A 7607-nucleotide genomic window follows, 5' to 3' on the forward strand; every position below is an offset into this window, starting at 1 on the left:
CATTCCAGTCCAATCCCTTCACTTATTTAAACCATCTTTGATAGCGATGCTAGGATGGGCCAGGCACCCTCAGTACCTGCCAAGACAACTGCCAGGATGGACAGTTGTGCCATCCAGACCGTCTTCTCAGCCGTGCTAAGATATTTTGGCAACTAATCAGACCCAAGCTGGTTAGTATTTCCATGCTTTCCACAATTTGATCCAAACTAGTCAGACCAAAGCCGCTGATGTCCCTGCCTGTGGTGGGAACTTGCTGTCTCTGAGACACAGCATCTCCCACCCCACCGCCCTGCACTGATGTTGGCATCGGCCCAGTGGCAGCGGGTTAGATCTAGTGGCATGGGAACACTAAAGACATGGAGTTACACTACCTTATAGCAGAGGAGCATCTGCCTGGTTCTCCCACATCTCCTTGTAGGGCATTCCTGCAGGAATCCCCAGTATGGCCACAGTTGTGCTGCCGTCTTTCCTCTCCTTCACACCTTCTCAAGGTGATTTAGGAGCCCTCCTGCCCTCAGTGTCCCTCAAGCTTTGCTGATGTCATTTAAACACTCTTCCACTCCCAGCTTGCTTTCCTGGCTCAACTGCCACTTCCCATCTTATCTTAAACCCTTTTAATTCCGATGTTATTCCCTCACACTCTCTCCTTCTGTAATTCACTTGACGTAAAGCTGCAGTGAGATGGCTCGCTGCTTTCCCTTCCCAGCTCACTGTGCAGATAGTAAAGATGTTTCTACATCCTCACGTTTATTGCCAGGGAACATCTCCGCTTCATTGCCAGGTTACCTCCTGCAGCCCCCGCCCGTGGACCAGCTCCTGAGAGGCTGTAGCATGTAACACAGCACTTTGGGGTAAGTCAGCATCATTTGGGTTGTCTCAAAAGTGGTGATTTAGGAGCTGATGAGAAACACGTCTTCTCCCTGCACCACACTGAGAAGTGGGATGCTGGGACGCACTGTCATTTCTCATCCCAGGGAGCCCTGAGGCTCCTGCCTGTGCCATCTCCCACAGAGCAGGTTATTGCCTCTGCAATTCCCAGCAAAACCAGCACGCCTTTGGATCACCGAGTTTCTAAACCTCATGCAGTCCATAAATGACGACTAAACACTCCAGCCTACACAGGTGAGGATGCAGAGGCACTAAGCGGCACAACACACGGAGCTGTGGGGAGGCCTCATGCCAGAAACACTGCTCTGCTTTAGGAAGCAGGGAAGGGAATCCTGGGGAGAGGGCACAGGAAAAGCTGTTGTAAAAGGAGACATTTTAAGCCAAACAGAAAGAGAAGTCTTACTGCTAAAAGAAAGAACCATTTAGGACCAGAACTGCCTAATTTGGAGAAGGGCAGGAGTGTACGTAACTACAGCATCACACTGGTTTCCTATCGAGCTCCAAGCAGTGCTACCCCCATGGCATTTGTCAGGGGTTTTTCAGCAAGAACACTATTGGCCATCAAATCTTGGTTGCTTTCATGCCAAACATTTATTTTAAGTCCTTGAAAATCTTCTTTTGCTTATCTCATGTCAGTTTTTCCTCTCTGAGACGCAACGGCCCAACTCCGCCAAGCTGGAGAGTGCAACAGGCAGCAGAGGCGCGGGAGCCGTGGTGGCATCTGTGTGCAGTGACAGTCCTCTCCGGCCACCGGCACCAGCTAGTCCATCACATGCGAGCATCTGAGCATCTGCTGGCAGTGGAGGCAGAGAATGTTTAAATGGCCACAACCTTCCCCTCCCACCTCCCTGTGGCATTTCTGTATCAATGACAGAAGCAGAGGGGGCTGAGCAATGCAAAAAAAACCCCATTGCCATGAATATTCATGTGACTGTTTCATCAGGCTTGCTGTGTGCTTGCATGTCCTTTGTGTTCGCTTCTGGTTGAATGCACCAGCAGATGAGTTTCTGACGGACACCAGAGAAAGAGTACCTTCTGATAGGAACTTCGGAGTTGTTGTTATTTGTTGCTCGTGTCACCATTGCACCAAGGAGTTACGTCCATGAGCCAAATGAGCTCAGTGCTACAGACACAGCCTCTGCCCTGAGGAGCTGGTCTGCTCATGGGAGAGAGGAGAAGCCACAGGGGAACCCCAGGGAAGAGGAGACTCTGCAGTGGCAGTGGTGGTTGGAGACATCGCCATCTTCATACCACACTGGTGATGCGGTCCTTCTGAGTTTTGGCAGGCAAGGAGGGCTTGGCCAGATGACCTTGCAGCTTGGGAGGAAGCTGGCTGGAGGAGCAAAGTGGTGGATGACGGCTGCTTTCAGAGCTGGTGGAGCTTGTGTTGACTTTGGGATGCTGAGGTGGTGGCTGGGGCTGTGTCATCGGGCCACCTGCAGCAGAGACTGGCAGCGTGTTCAGCCAGCGGAGCACAGGTCTGTTCCTGCAATCTGTGCATCCCTCAGAAGGGCTCGAAATCTGAATTTCAAATGTCGAATATCTACAGTGACTCGGTCACCAGGAAATTACCGAGCAAGAAACATTTGTGAAAATCATTTGGTAACGTTTTAACAATCACTGTACCATTTGGGTAAGAACTCAGCCTGTTCTCAGGCAATTTGCAGGTGGAAAGGGGGGAATAAATTATTCCCTGTGAATTTTTTTGCCCTGGCTATTTCACAGCTCTTTAGCTGAAATTCCAAGCCCCTTATTTTTGTTTAACAACCCAACAAAAGAAATATGACTCAGACCCAATGCAGCTAGGAAATGTGTCCTGTGATGAGCTTCTTTTATTGAAAATTATGCAATATGTCTTCAATTACGGAGTCTTTGGTGAATGAAGAACTTTTGCTTCCCTGTAACTGCAAACGTCAGGAGGAGAGTTTACCCTGGATGCTGTATTTCGGAGTTTAGCAAACCAAGGATAAATTTCCTACTCTGCAACAACAACAACAAAAATATTTCTGTAAAAATTCAATTATTTACAATGTCTTGAAGGCAGCAAAGCAACAACAAAGAGCAGGACACCAACGGAGGCAAGTGTGGAAATTTCCATCACAGAGACAGGTTCCCTTGGACAGCCGAGGACATGATTTGTGGCCGGCTGAAAAAAACACATTGAGAGGCATCACAAAAGCTCTCGACTCGCATGCTTGAGGAGCTGAAATTGCCCCATTCTCCCCCCTTTTCTCCCCACCCTCCCTCTCCACTGTACTTCATACGTGTTTAATTTCAAAGGTCCTCTGGGGTCTGGCCTCTGGCACCGTGACTAAAATGAAATGTTCTGGCTGGGAGGTGAGGAGGGGGAGATGGGGAAGGGATGGGGAACAAAGCCCATGGGCTGTGCCGCCGGGGAGAGGCTCCCAGGCTGTCACCGCTCCAGCGTGACCGACTGCAGACAGCTAATTAACAGTAGACGCAAATAATTAACATCTGTGAAGCCAGACAGCTTTGCCTGGGGACCTCTAAGAAGCAAACACGGTCCATGGGTGCATGACAAATGATCATTTCAAACGATCGAATGTTCTTGGAGATCAAGAGTTATTCCTACCAGGGCGCTAGTGATGGGCAGCACCAGCAAAAGCCAGCGAGATTTTTTTAGTGTGGGTTTGTAGATACCAGAGCTGTTACAGGTGGCACAAACCAGTGCAACCCTCTTAATTTCTCTCTATGAGGTCACCTTGTGGGTTTAAGTGGCAGAAATTCCTTCCCCGCTGCAAACAGTGAGCGGGTTTTGCTCATGGCAAAGAGTAACCAGGGGGAAACCTGTGACTGCTCCCCAAAAGCCAGGTATGCGTTATCAGTGGCCATCTCAGCATATTGGTGAGGTCTGCACACCCGGCTGCCTCGGCAGATGGGGCCTTCAGCACTTATGACTTTTATGGTGTAATGCTTCAGCAAGAAATTTAAATAAATTACAGGCCTGTACCACAGAAAATGTTTTGATATTAGATAACGTGAAGTTATGTCCTTAAAGCTTCATTCATCAAAATGGGTACACACTCGGTCGCTGGGAGGGCACCCGGCAGACACGAAGGTCAGAGATGTGGATTCAGCACTCCATTAAACTGTTCAGCCTAAACTCTGAGCGTGTGTGTGGGGGTGTTTTTCCCCTCACTCTCCAGCAAGCAGAACAGGACGGCAATGAAGCCAAGTTTTCTGCCTGGTCAACCCAGCACGACTAAAGACGACGTACCGTCGGAGTGATTTACCCAGAGCTGAACAAGCCGAGAGCCTCCTGGTTGCAAGTGCCGGTCCTGGGCCAGCAAAGCAGCTGGGGGCAAGGGAAGGCACAAGGCATGTATGTGAGCAGTACGGAGCCTCCTCAGACACCAACGTCCTCAAATCCCTTGCCTTTCAAACTTGCTAAGAAACATAGACGGCTTCTCAATGTAGACGTTTCAGCTATGGAAGGGAATGCTACCTTTAAAATTCCCCTGGGATGGACTGAAAATCCACAGTCTTCCTCCAGAAGCGTTTTACCTCCATATATTCATTTATCTAATAGCCAGGGGCAGCCACAGCTCAGGATGGGACTAGACATGCAAACTGCAAAACACACAGCCTGGGCCGCTCAGCCCCAGGGGCTGATAAATAAGACCCTAAATCATAACTCCACTGTAGCACCATTGAAGTACAAATTGCTCTTTGCATGCTCCATGATCATATAATGCAGAAAAGTTCATTTTCATTAGTTTGCAAATAGCTTATAAGACTAGACAAATAGATATGCCTTTCTCACACATGCTGAATGCTTGGAATATTTGCATATTTAGGTAATGACAGTATTTTTTTTATGCTGTAGCTTTGCTTGTGGTCATAAATCCATAATGTACTTCAAGGCTTTTTTGTCCCCCAAAATGTGACGTGCTTCAGTTTTTCCAAGTTATGAGCATGCATCTGCAATTCATTAACCAACCCGGCCAACACATTTTCCATTTCATTGTCACTATCTTTGTATGACCTTTTTGGTCTGATGACTCAAACGTATTTAATAAATTATTAACGGAGATTACATTATTGAGAGAGGAACTGTGTAGTTAGTTGAAAGAGTGCTCAGATTTAGGGTTGTTGGGATCTGCTGAAAATGGAGAGGGAAAGTTGTCAGGAAAACCCCATAAGAAGAAGGGAAAAGCCACAGAAAATTCAAATCCGGCATATTTTCAGATAAAAAAATGAGTCTCAAATGGTTGCAGTTCATAACTTTGTGGATTTTAGCTGTCAGATGCTTTAAAGACACAAACCTCCATCACTCTCTCAGGCCCTGTGTGGGAAATACAAGGTTTGAGAGGGAACAGGGTCTTCCCTGGCCACTGAAGCGCAGCTGGGAGCGTGGCCAGCAAAAGGCAGAGTGGACCTTTATTTTAAATTGTAATGGTTACCGTATTCCTCTATTCTGACTGATTCGTTCATGGTTTTCTTGCGAGGATGATCAGAGGACTGGAGCCCCTCTGCTATGAGGACAGGCTGAGAGAGTTGGGGTTGCTCAGCCTGGAGAAGAGAAGGCTCTGGGGAGACCTTAGAGCCTCTTCCAGTGCCTAAAGGGGGCTACAGGAAAGATGGGGAGGGACTCTTGATCAGGTAGTGTAGTGATAGGACGAGGGGTAAAGGTTTCAAAGTGAAAGAGGGGAGATTTAGGTTAGATATTAGGAAGAAATTCTTTATTGTGAGGGTGGTGAGGCACTGGCCCAGGTTGCCCAGAGAAGCTGTGGCTGCCCCATCCCTGGAGGTGTTCAAGGCCAGGCTGGACAGGGCTTGGAGCAACCTGGTCTAGTGGGAGGTGTCCCTGCCCACAGCAGGGGGGTGGAACTAGGTGATCTTTAAGGTCCCTTCTAATCCAAACCATTCTGTGATTCTATGATTTTGTGAGAGTCGCGGGCTCTTGTCCCTCCGCTGGGTGCTGTGAAGATGCCCTATGTCCATGGGTGCACAGGTTGGTGTAGGGCAGATGGACAAGATGTTGGAGCTGAAGGACACAATTTGGGATTAGCTGGTCCAGAAAGGACCTGCTGCCTCTGCACTGGTGTATTCCGAGTTATCTCAGCAGCACTGATTTTCTCTCCTGCATTTTTCATATCTCAATCTTGTCGAGCTTTAAACTCACAGCCTTGTTCGGCCCATGCAGCTTTAGTTTTTTCTGCTTCTCTAAATCTAACCAGCAAGATGTAAGTCTTAAAGTAATAAACATTATTAGTGTTCTGATAAATGATAGCAGTGTAGCAGAAAAAGCCGTCCATTCTAATTCATAGAAGGTCTCAGCTTCAATCATATCTTATTACTTTCAGAGTATTCAATCTTCATCTCAGATCATTCAGTGGCAGTTTAATCAATACATCAAAATCGAGCACAATTCCTTCTGCTTGCTGAATAGCTTGCATCTGGAGTGGTTTCTGGGTTGTATTCTGGAATCAGGCAAATAATTAAATCAAAGACTTAGCGATAGAAATACTCCTGAAAAAACCTCATTATTTTCCTTATGATTTATCTACATTTCCTGGCCTCAGTTTGTACGTGACACTGAACTTTAAATAATCTTTCAAATCCTTTCCAGACATTCATTCTGAGAGCACTGCTGAGGTCCAGGGGAGCATTACAGCTATTTCTCAGAGCAGGTAACAGGCGTTAGCATTGTCCAACTTGGTCATTATTTTTTGTTTCACTGTTTCGAAACTGTAGAATCTTACCTGAAATTCAGGTCTTGGCTCTTTGTTTGTTCAATTTCTTAAATCAATGGGCTATTTTGAAAAAAAAAAGGCCTTAAAAACATGTCTAAGTCCCAATTCTAAGGTGTAAATGACCCTGGACTCCAGAAATGTTTTTCCTTTCGTATGAAAGCAATCTAATGCTGCCTCTCCATCCGGCACTATTCAGGAATGTTTTCTCAAATTCAAATTCCTTCACATCGGAGATAAATTCAAAAAATGAGTTCCTCTTTCTTCTTCACCTTTTTTCTCACTTATCTCTCTATTTTAATCCCCTGCTGCCACACCGCAAGTTGGGAACCCTGCTCTATAAGGGTCCAAATGAATGTAATCCATCATGGGAAATAGTTATTTGTGATGAAGGGCTTTTCTTCATTTATTCTCCCTTCAAATATAATAGTGTATTGTCCTGGCGCGATCTCCTTGTAGCTGTTTTGAGAAATCACCGAGAACAGACTTCACTCAGTAACGAAGACGACGCAGTTACAGGCTGCACTGGATGGCTTCCAGGTGGCAGGTGCCTTGGTGCAGAATCACCCAAAGCCTGCTACCCCACATCTTCCCTCCAGATGAAAATGTGATGAGATACATGTGCAATTGCAGTCATTGGGAGTGTTTAACCTCGTACGAATCAGATGTGTGGTAGAATAAGCCTGGTCCAATTTTCTTGGGGAATTTAAAAGCATCGCTCAGTGCTGGGTGAACCGAGGTTCGGTGAGCTCTCTGTTAGGCAGCCAGCAGAAAGGTCCCTTCACTTCCCAGAGCAACACTTGCTGTGATAATGGCTCATTTAGATTATATATGCCCATAACAGCCATATTCTGATAGAGTGATTTAATAGTCAAAGTAGAAGCTCATCAAGGAAGCGATATGTCACTATGAGTTATGCGGTACCTCTGTACCTGTCTCAGGAACACATCCTTTGACACACCGTGAATCACTTACAGAACTGTGATCCATCCTACTGTTTAAAGC

Source organism: Rissa tridactyla, chromosome 10 (genome assembly GCF_028500815.1).
Source record: "Rissa tridactyla isolate bRisTri1 chromosome 10, bRisTri1.patW.cur.20221130, whole genome shotgun sequence".
In the NCBI taxonomy this organism is placed as follows: Eukaryota; Metazoa; Chordata; class Aves; order Charadriiformes; family Laridae; genus Rissa; species Rissa tridactyla.